Genomic DNA, 16,572 nt, shown 5'->3' with positions numbered 1-16,572 from the left:
CCTCGGTAAAGAGTTATGGGTAGAAGACTTTAGAGTCCTCAAGGTCCCTTTTTTGAGGGGCCAGCCCCTTTTTCCTGATATCAGCAGAAAGGTCTTGTAAATATAAACTTTTTTTACATTACATGTTTTAACAAAATATTTTCCAGAAAAGAGATAAAGAGAGAAAAGCACAAAAAATCACGACGCTTTTTTAATGTCAATTTTCGAGCCATAGCGAGCTTTGGCGCCAGTAGTGCTAAACATACAAAACAACAATCATGCAAAACTTCAATCTTTCGTTTACCAACCGTAGAAATTTGAGCTTAATATCTCTTATAGTTTAGGAGAACAACAGAAGACAAAATACCCATATAACAATTAGAGAAATCTCAATATCTCAAAAAGGGATGTGACGTCATCAATACAAAAAATTTCCAATCAAGTTCAGACCACTATCTATCACATCCTAAAATTTGATTGAGATCGACCGAGCCATTTCTGAGAAATCGCGTGCACAAAAAAAGGAAGAAAAAAAATAATAATAACTAGACACGATCTCGTTGCGAGCAACGAGGAGGTCTTCCGTCCGATTTTTAGAAGGTGATATGACGTCATCGACTCCAATTTTCGATGACAAAACATGATCTGGAAACAGTTGAGCACTAATGCTTTCCTGTAATGTTTTTTTTATAAGTTCTCTTAAGTTGCTTTTTTAACTATTGGCATTTCTTCCAATTGAGATAGAAAAGATAAACTTTTTTACCTCTGGCCGCTAAAATCCCTCGCTAGGTAGCGCAAGAAAAAATCCTTCTATTGTTAGGATATATGAACGTATACCTAATTTTGCTTTAATGACCTATTACAAAACATGACTCAGTAAATAACTATATAGATAAGAGACTTTAAGCCCATCATGATCCCAAATTTAGAGAGACAGTCCCTTTTTCTTAATATCAAATGAAAGGTCGTCTAATTTTAAATACATTTTGTTCAACAAGTGTTTAGAAATTCATTATCGTTCCTGAGATATATGTGAAAGAAAGCTTTTGAGACCGATCCCTTATCTCCTTATAAGGGCCGTTTAACGACTTTTTTTAAGGTTGAATATTGTTTTGTGCATCTTTGCTTCTAAACTGCATTTTCAAAGATTTTTCCTTTCTGATATATGGGTAATTAATTTTTTCGAACATTTGACCTTTGAAACCTCTAATTATGTACTGCATGGTAAAATCATTGCATTGCTTGGATACGTACCTTTAAGATAATATATTTGCTTTTATGATCTTTTAATAAATATCTCTCTGGTCCCCTACTGTGAGAGGCAAGCCCTCTTTTTTTGATATCGAATGAAAGATCAAATATCAAATGATATATGGGTGATCAAATTTTGGACGTTAGACCCCTAGAAACCTAATTACGTAACACATGATAAAATCAATAGATTCTTGGATATATAGCAGTTGAGATCGACTCAAAATTTGAAATTTTGTTTAACATGATTTTGAATGACAACAGTTGTGAATGGAATTGGAGATCATTTTGGAGAGTAAAAAGGTATTGAAAATAATTCATGCACATGATTATGCATATGACTAATAAAGCGTCTTACACATGTAAATCTAAATGTTAAAGCTGCTTGGTCTGATTTTCATTAAAACAATTGTACGGTTTCAAACGATGGTTATGCTAAGTATGTGTGCAATTTAATATACGTTGCAGTAGTTTTCCCGGTCAATTAAGCCATATTTCATTGTAAAATAATGTACATGTTGAAACTCGTTGGATCCGGATTTGTGTATTCCGGCATGCTGTATAATCCGGCGACATTATTCAGCCCCTTGACATTTTCCTAACATATTTGTTTAAAAAGTGTTGTGCAATCCGGATCCTGTCTATTCTGTACACCGCCGCGATGAAAAAAAAACCCGACTGCTTATAATTAGTAAGAGTTATCTCCCGTAGTCCGGCCACTTATCGATCGATCGGCCTTCTGCGAGATACTTATTCTCAATTATCGACCAATTTTTCTGTCGTTGCTATTGATTTAAACAACTGTGAATATAGATGCAAAGTAGCAACTTATTTCAGTTTATACCGTTAAGTCTTAAGTTATAATAACATACGCATTGTTTCCCATAATTAGATTATAAGTTCACCCCATTTTTGTTTCAGGCCGTGATTCAGAAAACTGCGGGAGTAAGACTGCCGATATCGTGTGCCATCCCCTCAGTATACCTCAAAACGTTGTGATTTCAAATCAGGCACCAAACAATGAGGAGAAATGGAAATATTCGAAATATTCGGCGGATCTAAATGTTATAATATTCTCATGATAAAATTTTGTATTTATGGCAAATGTAGATTTTAATTATTATTTTTTTCTTCTACAAAATATAATCGCACTTGTATTTTGTATCCATAACTTTTAAACTCCTTTTAGCCAAATCTGTCAAATATCATGGTCGTTTCACCCTTTTGTTGCAAACCAAGCTGAAATGTTCAAACGATGCACTGTTGAACGAAAGACTCGGCTACAGAAACTTACTACATGGGTCGTCTAAAAATATTAATTTCAATAATAAATTTAGAAACTTTTAGATTTCACAATGTGTAATTTTGGTTACGTTACAGGAAAATTGTCATTTCATGCACATATAATTTGCACAAAATAACATAAATTTTATTCATGCAACCAGTGTTTGAAATTTTAGACCGCTCTTGATAGATATATATTTGAGAAAGAAATTTTAGGGGTCTTCTTATCGGGGCCGTGTAACAAAATTTGAGCCATTTCCGAGAAAATGTGTGCACAAAAATCGTTAATAAAAGAAATGTCGGAAACGGAAGCTCTTAACAAGGGGACGGATAGTGCTTTAAAATTCCTATTTACATAAATTTAACTTACCTTGTAAAATTATCAATCATAGGCATCGGATAACTGCTATTGCTTAATTGGCAAATTTTTGATTTGCTTATTGACTCCATAACCTCTACAATTTCGCTTTTATAAAATACATATAATCATGTACTCCAATCAGGTGTTGTACTTTACAAAACGGTCTATACGCGATAGCCGAGCGCTTCTTTTAGGAAAGAAGAGTCCTAATTAGACAGAAAATACATAATAAAGCATACATACGTTTTATTAAAGTATATATAATTTATGTATTAAATATTAAAGTGTGCCTGAATATGCAAAGCCCATTTGATTTGAAAATTTCCCTTATCTACTAAGAAGTATTTTTAATCATGTGATTGTCCTCTACTCGATCTTAAACTGTCCGAATCCAATCAAAACTTTTACTCATAGAATGTACATAAACTTTTTTTAAAACTCGCATATTCTTTCAGAATAAAATTTCAATAACAAACAATAAAATCTAATTAATAAAAGAATAAAATCAGCAATGAATATTCTTTTTTATGAATCAGACTACCATTGAAAAAAGGTTAAACGAATAGTGTGGCCCTTAGTCTTTTACGGCCTGAATATAAAAAAAAAACTTGTTTAAAAATGGTTAGTTTTATCGTGCCCGCACCTACCGCAAGCATGTTACATTGCCTTATCTCGAACGCTTTTTAAATATATTTCAACTTTTGCTCTCTCTCTCTCTCTCTCTCTCTCTCTCTCTCTCTCTCTCTCTCTCTCTCTCTCTCTTAGCTCATAAAAAGATTCTTATATTTCGTTAGCCAAATGAATTATCACATATTACAGAAACTTACGATGTGTGTGTTGGAATAATCATTTTGTGAATATCGCCTATATTTTGTTGAAGTAGGTAATGTAATGCATTAAATTCTCAGCAGAAAAATGTCAGAAATAGACACAGGTGAATGTATTTACGTTTCAACTAGTACGACTGTGAAACATTGTATTATATTCATTGATCGTATTTGTTTTTTCTTTACGCACTTTGATTTAAATCAATGGTTTGACGCATAGTTAACCAATATAATTGAAAATAAAAATAATTTAACAAAGAATGAATGAACATTCAATTGTGTGATAACGTATATACACGAGAAGCGTGTGTCCGAGACTACAGCAAATCGGCTGTACACTAGCGCGGCATCTCCTCGGCCCGTGCTATGTAAATGTACACCCAACGTGGTGGGTTTGACATGTTTGCAGTCTGATAACTGAATTTCATTTTCCAACAATAATACTATTTCATGACATAGACAAAATCACAAAGAACGCCTTATTTCAATGACAGTCATACTATTTATTTATTTTTTTCAATTACGACACAAAAACAGCATTACTTCGTAGGTACAATGTAATGGTATAATCGTTTTTCTTTTACTCTTTAATAACGTTAAAATCGGAATTCTTTGTGTTTTTGCATCTACATGAATAAAGCCATGTGTGCATTACAACAAGGCGCAAATCTTGTGTATTGGATAACGGTAGACCGCTCGCTTTTAAGTCCAGCCGCGACCCATTTCCTCGGCCGCGGGCAAGGGATCGGATACATATAATTGTTTACATACATGCAGCTCAAAATCCAGCTAGATTTTAAATGCGACTCAAATGGATTGCATAGAAGCAATTCTTTTATCCATAATGTGTTTCCCTAGAATAGAATTAAATTGTTTACACACTTTCCGCATGTAACCTTGTACACTTTTTTTGGTAGTAGGTAAAAGTGTAATCTCTTTTATTTACTCACTTTATATGGTATACGTAGTGGGTAAAGGTCTAATATTTTTAATTTACTATAAAATCGGAGTTTTTGTGTTTGAAGCTACATAAATAAACACGTGTGTGCATTACAACAAGACGCAAATCTTGTGTGTTTGATAACGGCAGGCCGCTCGCTACTCCAGCCGCGACCTATATCCTCGGCCGCGGGCAAGGGTGTTCACATACGCAGCTCCGAATCCAGCTAGATTTTAAAAGGGACTCAAAGGCATTGCAAAGAATGAGTTCTTTTATCAATAATGTGTTTCACTAGAAAATAATTTAAATGTTTAAACACTTTCCGTATGTAAACTGGTGCCCTTTATGTCAGTTATACGCACAAACACCCCGTTTATTTGCCAAATAAAACACTAATACATGGTAACAAGGCTAGCTTTTTACACTCATATTATCCAATACCCGAACAAAATATTATTGTCACGACATTAATAAGATCATAATGAACAACTTTTGCAGCGACAGCCATATCGAAATCTTAACCACGTTTGAGTTATAAAGCGATAAATTTTAAGAACTCTAGGTCCCTAACTTGAGGGGCCAGCTCCTTTTTCTTGATGTCATATGAAAGCTCTTTTAAATATAAATCTTTTCTGTTATACATGTTTTAACAAAATATTTCCGGGAAAAAAGATAAACTAAGAAAACCATGCAAAATCACAACGCTTTTTTTGTCTCTTTTTTTGAGCCCTACCGAACTTCGGCGCTTTTTGCGCTAAAAAATTATAAATGCCCTATTACATATCTACAATCTTTCATCTATCATTCCTGAAATTTTGAACTCAATATCTTTTTTAGTTTATGAGAACCTTCGTGGACAAGCCGACCCTCCAAAAATCGTTAAATCGTTAACATCTCAAAACCGGAAGTGACGTCATCATTAAAAAAAATTTGCAATAAGGTTCAGAGCAATATCTATCAGGTTTGAAAGTTTCATGTAAATCGGCCGAGTAGTTTTTGAGAAATCGCGTACACAAAATACGTAAGAAAAAAAATAATAGGGAAAAAGAAACCGAACGAAAACAATAAGGTCTTCCGTTGGAAAACGGAAGACCTTAATAATAGGGAAAAAGAAACCGAAGAATAACAAGAAGGTCTTCCGTTGGAAACGGAAGACCTTAATAATAAAAAGAAACCGAAGAAAAACAAAAGGGTCTTCCGTTGGAAAACGGAAGACCCTAATAAAAATAATAAGAAAAGTGAAAAAGAAACCGAAGAATAATAGAAGGGTCTTCCGCTGAAGACGGAATACCCTAATAATAATAGAATTGAAAAAGAAACCGAAGAATAATAGAAGGGTCTTCCGCTGAAGACGGAAGACCCTAATAATAATAACTAGACTCTTGTTGCAAAAGCAACAAAAAGGTCTTCCGTTTTGATATACATGTACCAATTCAACTGTAAGACATTGCTTCTCTCACATAGAAGAAAAGGGGATATGATAATTATTGTGAATGATATATCCAGACGTTACTTCTAATAAAAACAACGGGAATGAAAAAGAAATCAATTTTTGAAGTAATTTCTGTGACGACCGGAAGTTACGCCGAACTAAACAAAAATGTTAACCATTTGTACAATCATTAGTCAATCTTTCCTCAAAGTTTGGTTGTTCACATCTCTGATCTCTTTGAAACAATATTATTTGTCTCGGGACCGGAAACGGACGAACGGAAGTGATTAATGAAAACAAAAGATGGTTTTTCTCGTACATTTGCTTAACGTACATCACTGTTTATCAGGCTAGATGAAACACCCAAGAAAGTCAGTTAAACTTGTTAAAAACAGGATTTGTCTGAACTCTTCCGGTAAGAACTGGAAGTGACAGTTGACAAAATTAAACCCGTTAAACACACCCCCAATCAAATTTCTATCAATCATGAAAGATTCGTGTCTCAATCACTTTCAATGACAAAAATCTCGCGGACATCAAATTTGTAAAAAACAAAGCTACATAGAGATATTTGAGATATCTCACCGGAAGTAAAATGTTTTTGCTAATTTAACATCATATAGATGACATATGTAAGATTGTATACTGATATTTTCATTTTATGTAAAATGAATAAAATATGAAAAAAAAACAAATTTTTGAAGTGCTTCCGGTGACGACCGGAAGTTAAGCCGAACAAAACAAAATAATGTTAACACATGTTCATACATAGGTCTATCATCCCACAAAGTTTGGTTGTTCAAGTCGTCACCGTTTTTGAGATCTCGTCGAAAAAAGGTTTTTTGTCTCGGGACAGGAAACGGACATGCGGAAGTGCTCAATGTAAATTGTATGAAATATTTCTTGTATATTTGCCTTTCGTACATTATTTTTTATTTATCTAACTAAAACTGTCAAAGGGAAAAAGTTAAACTAATAAACGGCTCGATTTGTTTGAACTCTTCCGGTGTGGACCGGAAGCGACGGAAGACAAAATAAAATCGGTTAAACACATCTTCAATCAAATGTCTTTCATCCATGAAGGTTTCGTGTTTTGATCACTTATAGTTTCTGAGATCTCGCGGGTACAAAATGTGTTTTAAAAAAGCTACCTGAGATGATTGAGATATCTCACCGGAAGTAGAATTTTTTTGTTGACTTAACATCGCATAGATAACATATGTATAGATTTATACTTATATATTTCATTCATGGAAAATGAATTTAATGCGTAAAATAACTATTTTTGAAGGGCTTCCGGTGACGACCGGAAGTTACGACGAACAAAACAAAATAGTTTAAACACATCTACATACAAAGGGCTATCATCGTACAAATTTTGGTTGTTCAAGACTTTACCATTTTTGAGATTTCGATGTGACAAGTTTTTTCGTTGCGGGACAGGAAACGGGCGACCGGAAATGAATTTTCAAAAAATAAAAAAAACGTCTCGAGGTATTATCATTCTCTATCATTCCTGAAAATTTCAAGAAAATATATGCAGTCATCTCTGAGAAAAACGGGGGAAAAAATAAGAATAATAATAATAATAATAACTAGACACGATCTCGTTGCGAGCAACGAGGAGGTCTTCCGTCCGATTTTTAAAAGGTAAATCACGTCATCAACTTAAATTTTCGACAACAAAACATGTTATGGAAATAGGAGTGAAGTACTAATGCTTACCTGTAATGCTTTTTATAACTTCTCTTACGTTGCTTTTTTAAATACTTGCATTTCTTTCAATTGAAATAGACAAGATTAAACTGTTTTACCTCTGGCCCCTAATATCCCTAGTTAGGTAACGCATGAGAAAATCATTATATTGTAAGGATATATAAACGTATTATACCTAAAGTCTGTCCCAAGATATTTTTGCCACACATTCTCTTAAGTTATTTGATATTTGTAAATATCTCTTGATTCAGACGATGTTCATTCGATAGTATGAAAAAATCCCCAGATTTCCCTTTTGAAACGCCCCCTCTAGCTTGTCAGGTTTTAATACACGGCTAAAAAAAGAATGTCTACGGGGATTTTGCATTGCATCAGCCATTATAAAGCCCGGATGATAACTTTAAAAAATTGTGCTAGATATTCCGAAAGACTTCCGAATTGAGGAAAGATGTAAACATTCCCCATTATAAATATCCGTAGGAAATCTGTTTTCGATCCTGTGAATGTTTACGAAGGAAAAATGGTATTTTGTAAATGAAGTTTGACCCCTAAAAACGTTATTACCTAATTACGTAACACATGTTAAAATCAATAGATTTCTTGGATACATAACAGTTGAGATCGACACAAAATTTCAAATTTTGTTTAATTCATGTGATTTTGAATGACAACAGTTGTGAATGGAATTGGAGATCATTGTGGAGAATAGGTATTGAAAATAATTAATGCACATGATCATGCACATGACAAATAAAGTGCCTTACACATGTAAATCTTAATGTTAAAGCTGCTTGGTCCGATTTTCAATAAAATAATTGTACGCTTTTAAACGATGGTTATGCTAAGTATGTGTGCAATAATATACGTTGCAGTACATGTAATAGTCCGTCCACTTATCGATCGATCGGCTTTCTGCGAGATATTAATGCTCAATTATTGACCAATTTTTCTGTCGTTGCTATTGATTTAAACAACTGTTAATATAGATCCAAAGAAGCAACTTTTTCAGTTAATACCGTTAAGTCTTGTTATGAATTGCAATTGGATAATTAGATTATAGTTCACCCAATTTTTTTCAGGCCGTGATTCAGGATACTGCGGGAGTAAGACTGCCGATATCGTTTGTTATCCCCGTTGCATGGCTACACGTAGAGTTGCATATTATTTTGTCAAAATGCTCAATTTTTTTTTTTATATAAAATTCTCATTTATATTAATATCTATTGTTTCCCTGCATCAAAACAGTTCTCGCCATCAGGTATTTCAGCCACCTGTTGACTTGTTAATGTTTTGTTTAACAATTTACGGTTAAGCATGCACTTTTCAGGTAAATCGGATGTTTGAAAAATTATCAACAACGACGATTTAATACAAGGATTTCCATCGTATGTATTCCGTTATGGATTTATTGTTTGAAAAAAAATATTTAAAATGAAAATTTGTACCGTAAATAAGATCGATGAAATCTAATATAATTCAGAACAATTGAACATTTTGCAAGAATACACGATCAGGACCTACTGCATTAAATACTAAAATTAATTTGCAACAATATCCTCTAAACCGGCCATTTTTTTTTTCATAACCACCCTCCGCCGGATTAGACAAGTTTTGTTGTGTATTCGCAAAATAATCGACATAAAAGGGTTTTGCGTTATTTCGCCGCGTGTTTCAACTGGCCCCTTACGTCGAAGCTAGTATGATTGTATTACGACTTTGACATCTTTTTTTTTTATATAATCTATTATAACATATAAAATATACAGCATGACTATTTAAACAAAAATAAAGCAGTGTACATTTGTTCATTAATAGTTTTGATGTCTACGTTGTTTATAATCATTGCAAAACATGCAGGATGAATAAACACAATCATTCGGAGGATGAAACCCAACGGTTTCCTTTTTTAAACATTCCAATGATGTATTTTGGGGGTTTTTTTTATGCCCCAAATTTATTTTTATTTACTTTGAATATTTCTAACGTTGAAAGGAGAGCACTTCCGTTTAAATACGTCTATAACTTTGTAAGATTATTCATTAGGTTTGCAAGGAAAATTATTTGATACTGTAATGGCCGACAAATCGGAACATGCAGCTTGAAGAAATTTCTCAACTTATTATACCTCGAAACGTTATTTCAAATCAGGCACCAAACAATGAAGGGAAATGGAAATATTCGGCGGATCCAAATGTTAAAATATTCTTATGATAAAAATTGGTATTTATGGCAAACAGATTAATCATTTTTTATCTCTTAAAGATATAATCGCACCTGTGTTTTGTATCCATCTCTTTTAAACTCTTTGTAGCCAAATCTGTCAAAATTCGTGGTCGTTTCACCCTCTTGTTGCAACCCCAAACCCCGCTGAAATGTTCACAATCGATGCGCTGATGAACGAAAGACTCGACTAGAAAAACTTGCTGCATTGGCCGTCTAACATTATTAATTTTGATGATGAATTCAGAAACTTTTACATTTCAAAAAGTGTCATTTTTTGTTAAGTTACAGGAACATTGTCATTCATGCACATAAAATTTGTACAAATTAAGTTATAAGTTATTCAACCAGTGTTTGAAATTTGAGACCGTTCTTGAAATATTTGGGAAAGAAATTTTAGGGGTCATCCTTTCATCGTCTTATCGGGCCCGTGTAACAAATTTGAGCCATTTCCGAATAAATGTGTGCACACAATCGTTAATAAAAGAATGCAGGTAACGGGAGCTTATAACACGGGAGCAGGGAGTGCTTTAAAACTCATATTTACATGTATTAATTTACCTTGTAAAATTATCAGTCATAGGCATTAGATAACTGATATTGCCTGATTGGCGAATTTGATTTGCCTATTGACTCCATGACATCTACAATTTCGCTTAGTTAAACGTACACATTTTAAAAAAAATTGTATATAACACTGGCGTCGGAAGCAAATTGAAAGTGGGGGGGGGGGGGGGGGGGGGGCTAGACTAATCCTCAGAAATATTGAGAAAAAAGTAATTCCCAAAATCATGGAAATCCTAATCCGTAGGGGGGGGGGGGGAGGGGGGGGAGGGGAGGGCTGGACTGCATCTGAATCCAACTTCTCAGTCTTTCAAGGTATATTTTGGAACAATAATCTTTCCTGCGAGAAAAAGCTAAGCCCCCCCCCCCCCCCTAGCCCCCCGGTTCCGACGCCTATGTATAAGCATGTACTCCAATCAGGTGTTGTACTTTACAGAACGTTTTTTACGCGATCGCCGAGCGCTTCTTTTTGGGGAAGAACAGTCCTAATCAGACAGCAAATACATAATACAGACGTTTTTATTAATATAATTATATATAATTTATGAATAAACTATTTAAGTGTGCTTGAATATGCAAATTTTAAAGCCAATTTGATTTGCATTAGACAATTAATCTACTAAGTCTAGTGTTCGCTACTCGATCTTCAACTGTCCGAATACAGTCAAAACTTTTACAAGGAATGTACATGTACAATACATTTTTAAAACTCACATATTCTTTCAGAATAAAAAAAAAACTAATTTATAAATGAATAAAATCAGCAATGAGTTTGCTTTCTAATGAATCTGACTACCACTGAGAAGAGGTTATACCAATATTGTGACCCTTATTATTTTACGACCTGAATGTAAATTAAACCTCAACTTGTTTAAAAATGGTTTGTTTTATCGTGCCCGTACCTACCGCAAGCATGTAACATTGGACTTCTTAAGCTGCCTTATCTCGAACGCTTTTTAAATATATTTCAACTTTTACTTACTACATCCTGCTTAACACTCTCTCTCTCTCTCTCTCTCATAACTCATAAAAATTCTAATATTTTGTTAGCCAAATGAAGTATTACATTATCATAGATATGTGAATATCGCCTATATTTTGTTGAAATTGGTAGTGTAATGCATTTAATTCTCAGCAGCAAAATGTCACAAACGGACACAAGTGAATTTATTTACATTTCAAGTCGTACGACTGTAAAACGTACAATTGTATTTTATTCATTGATGGCAGCTTTTTTTCCCTTTATTATACGAACTATGATTTAAATCAATGGTTTGATGCATCGTTAACCAATATAAATGGAAATGAAAATAACAACGAAGCAATGGGCATTGGAATGTGTGATAACGTATAAACACGAGAAGCATGTGTCCTACAGTGAATCGGCTGTTCACTAGCGCGGCATCTCCTCGGCCCGTGTTATGAAAATGTACACTCAACGTGGTGGGTTTGAACTGTTAACGTTTGCAGTTTGATAACTGAATTTTATTTTCCAACAATAAAACTGTTTCATGACATAGACAAGAACACAAAGAACGCCTTTTTTTCAAGGACAGCCATACTATCTATTTTTTTTTTAATTACGAGAGCAAAACAGCAATACTTCGTAGGTAATAATATAGTCTTTTTTTTATTTACTCTTTAATATCGTTAAAATCTGAATTCATTGTGTTTGCAGCTACATAAATAAACCCGTGTGTGCATTACAACAATGCGTATATCTTGTGTATTGGTTAACGGCAGACCGCTCGCTAGTCCAGCCGTGACCTATTTTCTCGGCCGCGGGCAAGGATCGGATACGTATAATTGTTTACATTCATGAAGCTCGGAATACAGCTAGCAAGATCTTAAATGCGACTCAAATACATTGCATAGAAGCAATTCTTATACACATAATATATTTCCCTAGAAAAGAATTAAACTGTTTAAACACTTTCCGAATGCAAGCTAGTACACTGTCTATGGTAGTAGGTAAAGGTATAATCTTTTTTATTTACTATTAAAATCATTAAAATCGAAAGTTTTGTGTTTGCAGCTACATAAAAAAACCATGTGTGCATTATAGCAAGACGCAAATCTTGTGTATTAGATAACGGAGGACCGCTCGCTAGTCCATTCGTGACCTATTTCCTCGGCTGCGGCAAGGGATCGGATACGTAATTGTTAACATACACAGTTCGGTATACAGCTAGATTTTAAATGCGACTCAAATGCATTGCATAGAAACAGTTCTTTTATCCATAATGTGTTTCACTATAAAATAACTAAAATGTTTAAACACTTTCCGTGTGTAAACCGGTACCCTTTATGTCAGTTATACGCACAAATACCCCGTTTATTTGCCAAATAAAACACAAATACATGGTAACAAGTCTGGCTTTTTACACTCATATTACGCAATACCCGAACAAAATATTATTGTAACGACATTAATAAGATCATAATGAACAACTTTTGCCGCGACAGCCATATCGAAATCTTAACCGCTTTTGAGTTATAAAGTGAAAACTTTGAAGGGCTCTAGGTCCTTAATTTGAGGGGCCAGCCCCTTTTTTCTAGGAATCAAACAAAAGATCTTGTAAATATAAATTTTTGTTCTTCTACATGTCTTAACAAAATATTTGTGAGAAAAAAGATAATCTAAGAAAACCAAGCAAAATCACAACGCTTTTTTCATCTCATTTTTCGAGCCCTTCCGAGCTTTAGCGCCTTTTGTGCCTGAAATTTATTAATGCCTTATTACATATCTACAATCTTTTGTCTATCATTCCTGAAATTTTGAACTTAATATCTTTTATAGTTTTTGATAACTCTCTTGGACAAGCCAACACTCTGAAAATCAAGAAAACGTCGATATTTCAAAAACGGAAATGACGTCATCAACCAAAAAAAATTCCGATCAAGTTTAAACTAATGTCAATAAGATCTGCAAATTTTATTAAAATCGATCAAACAGTTTTCGAGTAATCGCTGACACAAAATCGGTAAGAAAAAAAAAGGAGAAGAATGAGAAAAAAAAACCGAAGAAAAACAATAAGGTCTTCCGTTGGAAACGGAAGACCTTAATAATAACTAGAGCAAAGCTCGTTGCAAAGCAACGAGTGGGTTTTCCGCTAATGTCGAAAGCAACGCTAGAAGTACGTCTAAGAAGCAGAGTTCTTAATCTAGTAACAAAGATACCTAAGTACAAAAAGATAAAAAAAAATCGAATGATTCTTGATACAACTTAACATGATCCGAATGTTTTTAAGTACGACTTAACCAAAAACCCTTAACCATTTCAAGAACGACTTAACAAAAAAAAAAACAATGTGTTTAAGTACGACTTAACAAATTTGACTTCATTTTAGGTACAAGTTTACTTTACCTTACACTAACATCTTTTTTCTTAACCCAGAATGCAAAATTAAAATTTATGTAAGAAATCAATTATGTTTAAAACATAATTCTGAGCAACTTTTCCTCTTCACTGCTTTTCAAAAGGTTGACCTTTCGTACTGTGTGCTCGTTGCGTCATTAATTGTCAGAAACTTATCGATGTAAAGTTTACTTTACTGTACTTCTGTGAATATTTTTTATGTAAAATTACTATGAACCAGACAACATTGAAATGGTGAACATTTCAAAGGGCCCTGATTATGTTATTTCAGAGAATTCTGCTTTGACCTTGACCTATAACTTGAAATTTTTCTAGCTGGCATAGAACTTTTAATTCAATTTCATTCCCCCTAACATACATGCATTTTTGTTCAATCTGACCAAGATGTAGCATATTTGGAAAATAATCTACTATTTAAAACTAATTTTAAAAAGATCTGCTATGACCTTCACATTGACAGACTTGGTTCAAGGTCACTGCACGCCATTAACCAATAAACTCTGTAAAGGTAAAATATTAGCCAAATAGGGGCTAAAAGGAGAGTATATCTATGCTCTTAAAATATGGATTTTTGTGTGAATTGATATGACCTTGACTCTTCATCTACAAATATCATTCGAGGTCATTGCATATATTTTGAACAAAGGCATCATGTGGGTAAAGTATGAGGCTGAATGGAGCAAAGGGAGAGAAGATATACTCCGGACAAGGATTTTTAAAAATATAATTCTGATATGACCTTCACAGTTTCTTTTCACTGAAAATAGGTTCAAGGTCACTACACACCCTTTCACCCTTTACTCAAAAGCTCTGCTTATGTGAAGTCTGAGCCAAATAGGGGTTAGTAGAAATTATATATGCTCTCAAAAAAGGATTTTTGCATGATCCGATATGATCTTCACCCGTTACCTAGAAATTTCATGCAAGGTCACTGCACATCGTTTAACCATAGAGACACTCTGTGAGTATTAGCCAGATTGGACCAAAGGGAAAAATGATATGCCCCAGACAAGGATTTTATATATATAATTCTGCTATGACCTTAACCTTATACCTAAAAACATGGTTCAAGGTCACTGCACATCCTTCAACCAAAGGAACCCTGTGGATGAGGTATGAGCCAGATTGGGCCAAGGGGAGAGAAGCTATGCTCCTATCAAGCCATCTCGGATGGACAGACGGAGCTAGAAGGCGCCCGCATAAACATGCCTTTTTATCTAAAATAGTATCCATGCTATCTGCCCATGGTGAATAGTCATCAAAACCATTCATCAGCAGAATTTGATTTCCCTCCTTTTTAAGGTGGTATGGGACATCTGTCGATATTAATGTGGATTAAAGTACTATATAATTGAAAACTTTTCACCGGTTTAGAATTTTCAAATTTTACAATATTTAACCAAAAAATAGCTTTTAAAAATATTTGAAAAGGTAAAAATTGTAAAAACCCTAGCGGGATTCGAACTCATGACTTACAGGTTCCTAGTAAACCCTCTAACCCACTGTGCTAAGGAGTTAGGTGACCATTTTTGAAAAGAAACTACATGTACTTATATAATTACACTTTATTTTATTGTTTATTTCGATAAACAATACATCACAACATGGAAGTGTCCCATATCACCTTAAACTCGGAACACCTCTGACCTAATAAGATCGCCGCATTAAATACAAAGTTTGATTTAACTCTAATTTGTTTATCATCAAGAAATTCTGCATCGCTGACAAATAAAGTTTTCTTCTGTATAATGAAATACCAATTAACTGACTATTCGGACAATAGCAAGTTTATTATCCCATTCCACAGCAACTATTTCCCTTGGCTTTGCCTCATTAAATATTTGCTGTCTTGGGGGACAATAAACTTGCTATTGTCCTCATACCCAGTAAATACTAAATAGGCATATAATATCCCATCCACCTACATTTCATGTTATATAACCTCCCGTTTGTAACCTTCAATTTCACTGTAAAGTCAACATATCTGTCATAGCCGCAAGTTTCACAATTTATTTCTGCTTCTCATGTACTTAAAATTAGGGGCCTTAATATTGCTTACTAATTCCAACAAGAGACATCCCTCTAACTATTGATAATCATTGAAATTCATTTCATGAATCTACGCAACAATGATAAACCTTCAAGTACAGTCACTCTCAATTTTACAAAAATATTGACGGTACTTTATCCGAAACTTTTCCTTGTACCTTTAACTTAGTACACTAACATTTTTATGAAAAGACGGTTTGTCTTAGAATAAGAAAGCTAATGCAATTCTGAGAAAAAGAATACCACATATTGCCAATTCCATTGAGGTTTAATAAAAATATGGCCATTTAAGTGAACCCACCATTTCCAATTTCCTTTAGTAAACACAGATTTACAGGGTTCTCCATAGTAAAACATCTTTATCTGACCTTCTAGAGGTCAACTTTTGTTCAACCACCTTTAAAAAGAAACCTTATTCAATACAACATATGCCTACATGATATAATCATGATAAAAGCTTCACATCACTTAGAAATACCCTTACATGTATACCCCCCACCCCCCAATCTTTTGATTTTCATAAAAAGTCATGGTTTGAAATGTTTTACCTAATTTTATGAAACGTGCGGC

This window comes from Crassostrea angulata, chromosome 3 (assembly GCF_025612915.1).
Source record: "Crassostrea angulata isolate pt1a10 chromosome 3, ASM2561291v2, whole genome shotgun sequence".
NCBI lineage: Eukaryota > Metazoa > Mollusca > Bivalvia > Ostreida > Ostreidae > Magallana > Magallana angulata.
The sequence above is the reverse complement of the archived record's forward strand: the minus strand, read 5'-3'. Positions refer to the sequence as shown.